The sequence below is a fragment of the Macaca fascicularis genome, chromosome 10 (assembly GCF_037993035.2).
Source record: "Macaca fascicularis isolate 582-1 chromosome 10, T2T-MFA8v1.1".
NCBI classification, from domain to species: Eukaryota; Metazoa; Chordata; class Mammalia; order Primates; family Cercopithecidae; genus Macaca; species Macaca fascicularis.
Genome location: NC_088384.1, coordinates 2,214,023 through 2,224,934, shown reverse-complemented (window position 1 = coordinate 2,224,934; position 10,912 = coordinate 2,214,023).

Here is a 10,912-nt window from a genome sequence, read left to right as displayed (position 1 = left end):
CCAGGAGGACACACATTTCCCCAGCCCCTGTCAATCCTGAATGTTGAGAATCCCTCCAATTTAGCCAATTTAAGAGAGGTATCATTGTTTTTATACTCGTGAGGTTGATTGATCGTATTTTATGTTTATTTGCCATTTATACATATTTCTTTAATTTGCTTGTTCATGTAATTCTTCTCATTCTTTAATTGTTTTAGTTGTATTTTTCTTGTTGATGTGTGAGATATATATTTATCTATGTATTATATACACATATATATATATATCATTTTAATTCAAGAAAGCTTAAAGATTTTAGCAATGTAGTTCAGTACCAGTCAATTTCATCACTCTTTTCAACAAGCACAGAATGGATTCATAAAGAAGAATTTAGATTGTATTTTGTAACATTGATTATATCATTATCTTCATGTTTGCATTTGGATTTACTATATGGGATAATAGTAATATGCATAAAAATGAGCATTAAATATGTGTAAATATTTAAACATTTAAACATTCCAGAGTCAGTCAGAAAATCTCCATTGTGTTAAAAGACAGTGAAATTGTTAAAAAAATCTTCATAAACAGATTTTAAGCATTTGTTTTCCAACAATTCCATAGATGATAAGTACAGACAGTGGATATAATCCGAGTGGAAACAGGATGGTGCCCATCGAAAGGTGCCCTGAGGTGGCGGATCTCTCTCGTGTCCTAGAGAACGAACCCTAACAGAATCGAGTTTCCTTCCTCCTCTTGAGGGTAGAGACACAGTTTCATTGACTGCTGGTCATAGGAGGCCTCCTCAAGGTGCCCGTGGCTGGGTGCCAGCAGGCGGTGCCCAGAACAGAACACTCTGGAGCATCAGGCACAGGCCGGCATCCTCAGGGGTCTGAGCACACCCAGGCTGGCCACAAGCTTGACTCCGAGCCATCCTCAGCAAATCCATCAACCTGACCAAAGTCATGATGCCCTGAATCTCATTCACCCTGTCACAGCACAGATTAAACCCTGAAGGATCATTGTAGAGGGTCCAACTAGGGTGAGCACAGAGCTTTCAGTTCAAAATAGAGTGGGAGAGGCTCATGCATTTCCTGGTGAATTGGTACATTCCAGATGGGTTCTTCAGAAGTTTGGAAACGTTCCCTGGAGATGAAATAACTTCTATTATCACAGATTCTGCCAGGTGGAAATTCCAAAGACATTCTCAGGGATTGAGAAAACAGGGAAATAAGAAGGAGACTCATTAGGATTTCAGCCTGTGATGCTGGCAGGTAGGGGGTGTAGACACCCAGCCTCTAATTCTGCCACCAGCCCCAACTGTCCTCCTCACAGGCAAAGCACATTCATTCCATCCCAACAGCCTAGGGCCATCTTCCCCACTAACGAGGCAAGACCTTTCTGAGTCTCCCCACAGTGCCCCAGGAACTATGAGGCATCCTCGCCTGGCCCATAGGGACAGGAGCTCTTTCCATCCCTGAGTGGGCACCTGGCATTTTCCCCTGTGATGATCGCATGAAGTGCCTTCCCATGCTGGGGGTCTCGTCACACACACCTGCTGATCCATGCCCCAAATAATACTTGAGGGAGCCCCTCTGCACAGTGAGGCTTCTCTCTGTGTCGCTTGCCTCTTGAGTACTAAGTCCTGTGAAATCTAGATGCTTTGGTCTCTCCCCAGACCATGGGCTCTCCTTCTTCAGTTCAGGAGGACTGCCGGGTTCCACCTGATTCTTCCACCTAACCAACCCCCTCCACAGCCTGCAAACTCTGCAGGTGGAAGCCTGGGGCTGGCTCAGGACCCACCTGCCTCTTTCTCTCGGGACAGATTGCCCTCCATTGCCTTGTTTCCTGTGTCTTGAAAACCATGTTTCATATATTGTGTCTGCTGCTGTTTGTTTATTTGTCAGGCAAGAGGGTAAATGTGGTCCCTGTTGTTTTATTTTAGCTTAGCATTATTATTATTATTATTATTAATTTTTTTTTTGAGATGGAGTCTGGCTCTGTAGCCCAGGCTGGAGTGCAGTGGTGCGATCTCGGCTCACTGCAAGCTCTGCCCCCTGGGTTCACGCCATTCTCCTGCCTCAGCCTCCTGAGGAGCTGGGACTACAGGCGCCCGCCACCGTGCCCGGCTTTTTAAAAAATTTTTATTTATTTATTTATTTTAGTAGAAATGGGGTTTCACCGTGTTAGCCAGGATGGTCTTGATCTCCTGACCTCGTGATCCACCCACCTCGGCCTCCCAAAGTGCTAGGATTACTGGCCTTAGCAATATTTTCAGTGGGAAAAAAGCCACTGAAACAAGTTGAGATCGAAAGCAGAATATGTAAATAAAACACATCTACACAATGAAATATACAACAGCAAAAATAACACTTCAGGTGAATAAATCTCAGAAGATACATATTGAGCAAAAGGATCAAGTCACAGAATGTCAAATACAGCATCACTCTATAACAAGTTCCAAGTGGAGCTTTAAATCAAGAACCATGTTATTCAGGGATGCATTCATAGGAGTGAAGCTATGAAGAGACACAGGAAGTGGTTAACACACAATTAGGAAGGCAGCCACCGCTGGAGCAGTGGAGGGGCACGCAGGGGTTACCTGGCAGAGGCAATGCAGTAATTGCTAGCCTGAATGATAGCTTGCTTGGCCATTGATTCAATGATTAATGTTTTAAAATCTACATAAAATCTTGTTACTATTTTGTGCGCATATAAACACATGTAATATTTTATATCATAAAATACGGTTTTAAAAATTGTAATAAACTATTCTTCTCAGTTAAAGACAACGTGTTTAAATTATAAGAAAAAAAGCTCACTTATTTGCTCCTTGTAAGACATTCCTAAAACAAAATATTAACATTTGTAATTATCAACATTAACAGAAACGTGAAATATAAATGTATAGAGTATTATGATTTATCTCATTAATATTAGACAAAAATTATTCAAGGCCAAAGATTAGCACAAAATCGTGTCAATTGTATGCCATTTGAATGACTAATGGGATTTTATATGTATGACCGTTAATACAATAATATTTCTATGCAATTATATTCCTGTGCAATGTTTAAAGCAAAATACAAGAAGATAAAAGATAAATACTAGAAATATAATGTTATAGGAGACTTTAACCCACATATTTTTGTGCTTCATACAATAAATAGGCACAAATAAGATTGTAAAAGTTTTGAACAATATAATGAAGAAGCAAGTAATTTGTTTTACTGCACAGGAAAGACTTTGAAAAATAAATAATTCACTGTCACATAAACAAATAAATCATAGTTCAATAACTTGCAGAATCAGAAATTATACAGAGAATGTTCCCTGATGATGTCAAAATAATAATAGAGGACAATACAAATACAACTTTTAGCTAAAACAACCCAAAAACTGGAATTGAGGTGCGAGTACACACTTCCTCTAGTAAACCTTGGCCAAACGTAGAAATTAAAACTGTCATTACGATTTATCAAGAAAGTAATTCATTTGAGAACTTTAAAAATGAAGCCAAACCTCCACTCAGGTTAAATTTCATTACTTTTATAATTGTTTCCATTTAAAAAGAAACAATACAAATAAATAAAATGAGCATTAAATCTAAGAAATTAGAACGAGACCAACCAAAGACCAAAGGAAGGCAGGAAGAACTTAATTAACTCAAAAGCAGAAAGTAATGACTTGTGAGCGGTAATTCGGTGGAATAATTAAGGCTGATAATCTTTTCTTTGGAAAGACCAGTCAAATAGCGACACCCCTGTCAAGTCTAATTAAAACAACCAGTCAGGAAAAAGAATTCAGATACCGCGAAGCCACCGCATGACAGGGGGACCGTCTACAGAGCGATACACTCCAATCCAGACCATCTAGTTGAAACAGATCGTTTTGGGGAGAAACGCCAATTGCCAAAATTTTCCAAGGAAAAATAGACACCAGCAATTGAATAATGACCAGAGAGCAGGTTCTTAACGAGCTGTGTCCAAGGATCACACGGGAAGGAGTGGTGCTTTCACGGGAGAGCGCAGGCCCCACGGCAGCGGCCTCAGCAGCATCTTGCAAAGAGGGCAGGGAGCAGACCCCCTCCCTCCCTCCCTCCCTCCCTGGGCCACCTGAGAGAGGCAGGGATTCCAAGAGCCACCAGCACCACCAGCTCCTCTGCAGACAAAACTGCACCCACCGAGCTCTGAGGGACTCGGAAGCCCAGAGGCTGCCTGTGGCGGAAGAAGGACCCGCCAGGAAAGAGGGCGACTGGAAGCAGCAGAGGGGAGAAGGCTGAGCGGAGCTTTGTGTGGATTCTATTTTGTCTTTCAGGTTCCCTTGCAGAGCGTCACTCATGTTCGGAACCTCGGTGCAAAGGGGCCCCCCACCAGTCTCCTGTCAAACCTGAATGCTACGAATCCTTCCAAAGCTGCCAATTTGACAGAGGTCTTTATTGTTTTTATTGTAAGTTTTTGGGTTTTTTGAGACAGAATCTCCCTCTGTCGCCCAGGCTGGAGTGCAGTGGTGTGATCTTAACTCAGTGCAACCTCCGCCTCCCAGGTTCAAACAATTCTCCTGCCTCACCCTCCCAAGTAGCTGGGATTACAGGCGCCCACCACCACGCCTGGCCAATTTTTGTGTTTTTAGTAGAGACGGGGTTTCGCCACATTGGCCAGGCTGGTCTTGAACTCCTCACCTCAGGTGATCCACCCACCTCGGCCTCCCAAAGTGCTGGGATTACAGGCATGAACTACCGCACCTGGCCTGTTTTTATTAGAATTTTTAAATGTCTAGTGAGGTTGATCATATTTTAGGTTTATTTGTCATTTATACAACTTTATTTAAATTGCTTGTGTCCTTTGCCCACTCTTTAAATGTGTTAGTCGCAGGTTCTTCTCTTTAATTTGAAGGACACACACACAGACACTCATGTAATATAAATTTTATTTATTTGAAGGAGATAAATAGATATAAAAACACATATAGATAGATACAGACATATGCTTAAGTCTTAAGAGTTAGCAATTCAGTGCAGTCTAATACCAGTATATTCCCCCAAGGCACCTTTCATCCGGGCAGAGGCAGCTGTGTCAGTGCTCTCGGCTTCTCATCTAGGTCTGAGGACAGCCCTGCTCAAGAAAGGGGCGCATCTGAAGCCTGCTGCAGAGGAGCTAATGAAAGCAGGTATGGACTGACCCGGCAGCAAGCAAGCGAGGTCAGCCGTGGCCACTGCCTGAGCAGACATCTCCTCTCTTCTGTTTAAATGGCAGGGGCTGGTGTAGAACGTGTCTTACCCCCTGCTCCTTCCCCAGAACGCTGGGAGCAGCTGAGAAGCTCACATTCCCACAGGCTGAGAAATCTGGAAAACCTGGAAAAGCTGCTATGAACAAGGGCAGAAAGGCTTAAAACAGGATGGTCAAATACATGCAAAAATATAAGGGAAGAAAATGAGTCAGCGGGGCGGTGGCTCACACGTGTAATCCCAGCACTGCGGGAGGCCGAGGCGGGTGGATCACGAGGTCAGGAGATCGAGACCATCCTGGCTAATATGGTGAAACCCCGTTTCTACTAAAAATACAAAAAATTAGCCGGGTGTGGTAGCGGGCGCCTGTGGTCCCAGCTACTCGGGAGGCTGAGGCAGGAGAATGGCGTGAACCTGGGAGGCGGAGCTTTCAGTGAGCCGAGATCGCGCCACTGCACTCCGGTCTGGGCGATAGAGTGAGACTCTGTCTCAAAAAAAAAAAGAGACAAGGAAAACTCACTGAAAACGAAGCAATTGGAAATATTAGGCATGAAAATGCAATATTTGAAATGTAAAACAATCACATACAATAAATAGTAGAATGGATATAACTGAAAAAAAAATCATGAGACTGAAGATCACGGTGAGGAACTTTCTCTAATTAGACACATTATAGCAAAATCGGAGAATGCCAAAGACAAAGAGAAACTGATCAAAGCCTATAGAGGAAGGAGCGGCTTGCTCACAATAACTGCGGTAAGACTGATGCCAGATTTCTCTGGATGCAATTGATATACATATTAAAAGAAAATAAGTTTGAGTTTAGAAATGTATTATCTAGTCATGTTGTCATTTATGTGTAAAAAAAAAAACCCAAGTAACCAAACAATAACAACAACAAAAACACTCTTGAATTTTTCAAGTAAAATTAGCAAATCCAGAGATGTTACAAGCAAGATGGAGAATAACAGTGATCTAATATTTATGTGCCATTATCTTAAAATTTAAAAAACTAAGCTAAAGAGGTAAAAGAAAGAATATTCATGACAACTCAGAAAGGAACATGAGCATGCTAAACTAATCGTCTTCTTAGAAAAACAACATAAAAATCTATATGGTAAAAAATCAATAGTGGTAAATAAATATGAGTACATTCTCAAGGGTAACCACTAGTAAAATAAAATAGGTTATGCAACTTGCCAAATAGAAGAAAATACAGAGACTGCAATAAAAGTAAACCAAATAAATAAAAGGGTAAATGACAAATGGAAAAATGAAATAAAAGGGTAGAGGTAAGTTCTACTAAATAAACATTTAAAATAAAGTTAAGACAAAACTTTTCAGGTTGAATAAAAAATGAAAAAGAGCCAACGACATATCATCTGTAGGAGACATAACAGAAGAATGCAGAGTGATGGACAAGAAACAGATGGAAAGGATATGCTATTGAAATATGAACCCAAGTAAGGCTAGATAGCAACCACAATGCTGGACAAAATCACAGGCAACTGCATCATATCCTGAAGATCAAAGCAGGATGCAATGGAGGAGCACAAGGACAGCTAAATTGACACATAGCTATCATCAACATGCAAGCATTGAATAACACCGCTGAAAAGCACATCAACAAAATCTAAAACAGCTGCCGGAAGAGACAGCTAAGTCAAATGTTGTGATTGGCTATTTAAAAAGCTGCCGGAAGAGACAGCTAAGTCAAATGTTGTGATTGGCTATTTAAAAAGCTGCCGGAAGAGACAGCTAAGTCAAATGTTGTGATTGGCTATTTAAAAAGCTGCCGGAAGAGACAGCTAAGTCAAATGTTGTGATTGGCTATTTAAAAAGCTGCCAGAAGAGACAGCTAAGTCAAATGTTGTGATTGGCTATTTTAACTACTCTGAGAATATTTTTAGATCCAGCAACCAAACACGCACAGAAAGAAAGGAGAGGTAAAGACTCAATCAATAATTTCAAGATCTAGGAAATATTTATAAGCATAGACACATAAAGTCTCAATCATTCTCAGTTTAAATAGAACACGGAAAAGATCTCCCAACTACAATACAGTCAATTTTGAAATTAATTTCAAAAACGTATCCAAATTGTCAATATGTTTGGAAATGAAGAAATATTTTCTTATGTAAACTTTGGGTTATGAAGAAGAATGGAAAACTAATTAAAGTATTTAGAAGTAAATGAAGGTAAAAATATTACATGTAAAATGTGTGGACACAGCAAAAGCAATCAAGAAAGAAAAGCTTCAGGGAGAAAATTTATAGCTTTCCTTGCATTAACCAGGAAACCAGTAAGGTTAGAAACAATAAACTGATTTTTCAAATCAAGAAGTTTGGAAGACACATCGGAGAAACCCAAAGAAACCAGAAATGTAGAAACAAGAAAAAAGAGGATGAAAATCATTGAAACAGTTCATTCGCCTCATGTTCTCCAAGTCCATCTGTGTTGGTTATAGGGATTGGGTACAAAGCTTTTCAGGCAGGAGGAAAGGATTTTGAGATCCCCTGCACAGCATGGCGACTATTGTCCAGAATAAGTAATGTACTGAACATTTCACATTGCTGCAAGAGACTTTAAATGTTCTCTCTACAAAATAAAAGTGGGTAGGTGAGGTGATAATATAATTAAAAGTTTATATAATGAAATGTTAATTAGCTTGATTTAATCATTCCCCCAATGCGTACATATATCCAAACATCATGGTGTACCCCATAAATATATATGTTTATTATTTGTCAATGAAAACTATATTTTAAATCTATTTTAAAAATCAGTGAAATAGAAAAGGTGATTGGACGAGAAAAAGGAAACCAAAATCTGATTCTTTACAGAGATTACAGAATAGGTTTCCACAAATCAGAGTAAGGAAAATGTAGGCAGAGGAGAGAAAGACAAATCACAGAGGGAGGGAAGAGAGCAACCGTGATGCAGGGGAACTAAAGGGACGCAGTGATGAAACCACGCTAAAAGTTTATCCACTCTTCTACCCCTATGCATTTGAAAAATGATTAAATGGATAAAACAGACAAAATGCAAAAACAGGCTGGAAAATAAATAGGGAATTTAAATAGACCAATACTTATTAAAGAAATTAAAATTATAGCCAAAGACTCCCGTGTCCAAAAAAACCTGGAAAAGGTGGTCATGAAAAGGGAATCTATCACACGTTAGAGGAGCAGATAATTCCTGAAGCTGTTCCAGACTGTGTTTGCAGACACATGCAGAGTGCTGTGTTTTATTGAGGAAAGAGAGAGACCCTCTCTCTTATTGTTTTATATTGTTTTATACTCAGTACCTGTTTTAAAAAGAAACAAGGAAGTGAAACCAAAGGCAGGCAGCAGACCCAAAACCAGACCCGAAACCAGGCCTGGGCCTGCCTGGCCTAAACCTAGTAGTTAAACATCAACTCATGACTTAGCAACCGATGTTATCCATAAATTCCAGGTATTGTGTGGCAGAACGTTGTGAAACTCCCTGCTCTGTTCTCTTTCACTCTGACTACTGGTGCATGAAGCCCTGTCACGTACCCCTCAGATTGCTCGATGAATCGCGAGCCTTTCGTGTGAAATCTTCAGTGTTGTGAGCCCTTAAAAGGGACAGAAATTGTGCACTCAGGGAGCTCGGACTTTAAGACGGTAGCTTACTGATGCTCCCAGCTGAATAAAGCCCTTCCTTCTACAACTCGGTGTCCGAGGGGTTTTGTCTGTGGCTCGTCCTTCTACATTATCAGCTACTGCCTTAGAAACTAAGACTTCAAAAGCACAAAGTATTTCTATTAATTTTCTGCAGCTGCTGTAACCAATGACCACAAACTTGGCGGCCAGACCCAACACTAATGTATTCATTTACAGGTCCAGAGATCAGAAGTCCAGCATGAGTCTCAGTAGGCAGGGCCTCCTGGAGGTTCCGGGGAGAATCCCTGTCCTTGCCTGTTTCAGCTTCTAGAACCACGGGATTCTGCAGCCCAGGGCCTCGTCTGTCTTCACAGCTAGCAATGGAGGGTGGAGTCCTTCTCCCGTCGTATCGCTCCGCTTGCCTCTTCCACCTTTAAGCGGAAGACAGGACCCACCTGGATAATCCAAGGTTGCCTCCCTTACTTCAAGTTCCACCTGCAACCCTGGCACCCCTTATGACAGGTACCAGCCAGGTAACAGGTTCACAGGTTTCAGGGATTAGGACACGGGTGTCTTTAGGAGGGCTTTAGTCTTCCTACTATGATTTGATATGATTTATTTTATTTTATTTTATTTTACGTTATTTTATTTGAGATGGAGTCTCGCTCAGTCACCCAGGCTGGAGTTCAGTGGCCCGATCTCTGTTCACTGCAAGCTCCGCCTCCCGGGTTCACGCCATTCTCCTGTTTCAGCCTCCTGAGTAGCTGGGACTACAGGTGCCCGCCACAACGCCTGGCTAATTTTTGTGTATTTTTAGTAGTGACGGGGTTTCAGCATGTTAACCACAATGGTCTCGATCTCCTGACCTTGTGATCCACCTGCCTCAGCCTCCCAAAGTGCTGAGATTACAGGCATGAACCACCACGCCCGGCCCTGATATGATTTATGATGTGACATGATATATAATGTGACATGTGATATGTGCCATGACATGATATTTAAATGCATGTGATTTCTCTGTATATTTATATGTGGATAGTATCTTAAAGAGTACACACCAATATTTTTAAGTATCTTCCTCCCCAAAGGAGGATGATTTAAGTCTTTCTCATATGCCCTTCTCTGGTGTATTCACAGTGACTATGTGTGTTATTTCCCCACATATGTGTTTGGGTGTCCACAACAGAAGGCTTAATGGCAACCTTATAATAATAAATGGTGCATTGTATGTCAGGGGTTAGCTGTGAGTTTAACTCAGAACACACCGACCACCAGGGGCCCCAGAGAACATCGGCTCCCACTCCTGACCCCTCCTGCTCCAGTGCAGGCAGAGCCGCCAAACAGCCCCAGGGACCTCGGAGGACAGCGTGCCTTCCTCTGCTCTGTGTCTTCTGGCTCAGTGAGGAGAGTTGCAGGGAGGGCGTCCCCTTCGAAGGACTCTTATTTCATTCTTAACACAGGGAAGGCAGCCTCCCCCAGGACGCCTCTGGCTGCATGCACCGGCTTGCTCCTCTTTGTCGCCCAGTAAATCAGATGTTTGCACTGTGGCAATGCGTGGAGCAAATGATTAAACTGTCTATGAAGGCCACGGAGGTCTTCATCGAGGTTAACTGCTTGTGAATTTGCAGCTCAGGGAAGGTCTGTGGGAGCCCACGAGACGTTCTTGCATCGACCGACGGCCTTCGTCGTCTGTCGGTGTCACACAGGCTGGCCTCACCTTCCCAAAGGGGCCCCAGCCCGTGGACGGGGACCTGTGAGTCGTGGGCAGGATTCAAGTGCCAAAGTCTGAAGGTTCTGAGGGGAGCAGAGTCCAAGTGCACCCTGGTGCTTTCCGAAGCCTGCTCTTCAAAGGGATGGTTTGGGGACCTTAGGAAGGAGATGCTGTCAGATGTTTACCTGATCCGGTCTTCACATCTTCCTGGATCGCTTGGACTTTGCCACTTGCTCCTGTCCCCGCCATTGCTCTAACAAATTACCACCAAGCTCAGTGAGCTCCAGGCTGGCCACTCAGGTGGAAATTCTGCGTCCTTGGCTTGTGGTGTGACCTGCTGACAATGCTCTGCTCAGGCCCTCTCCTCCC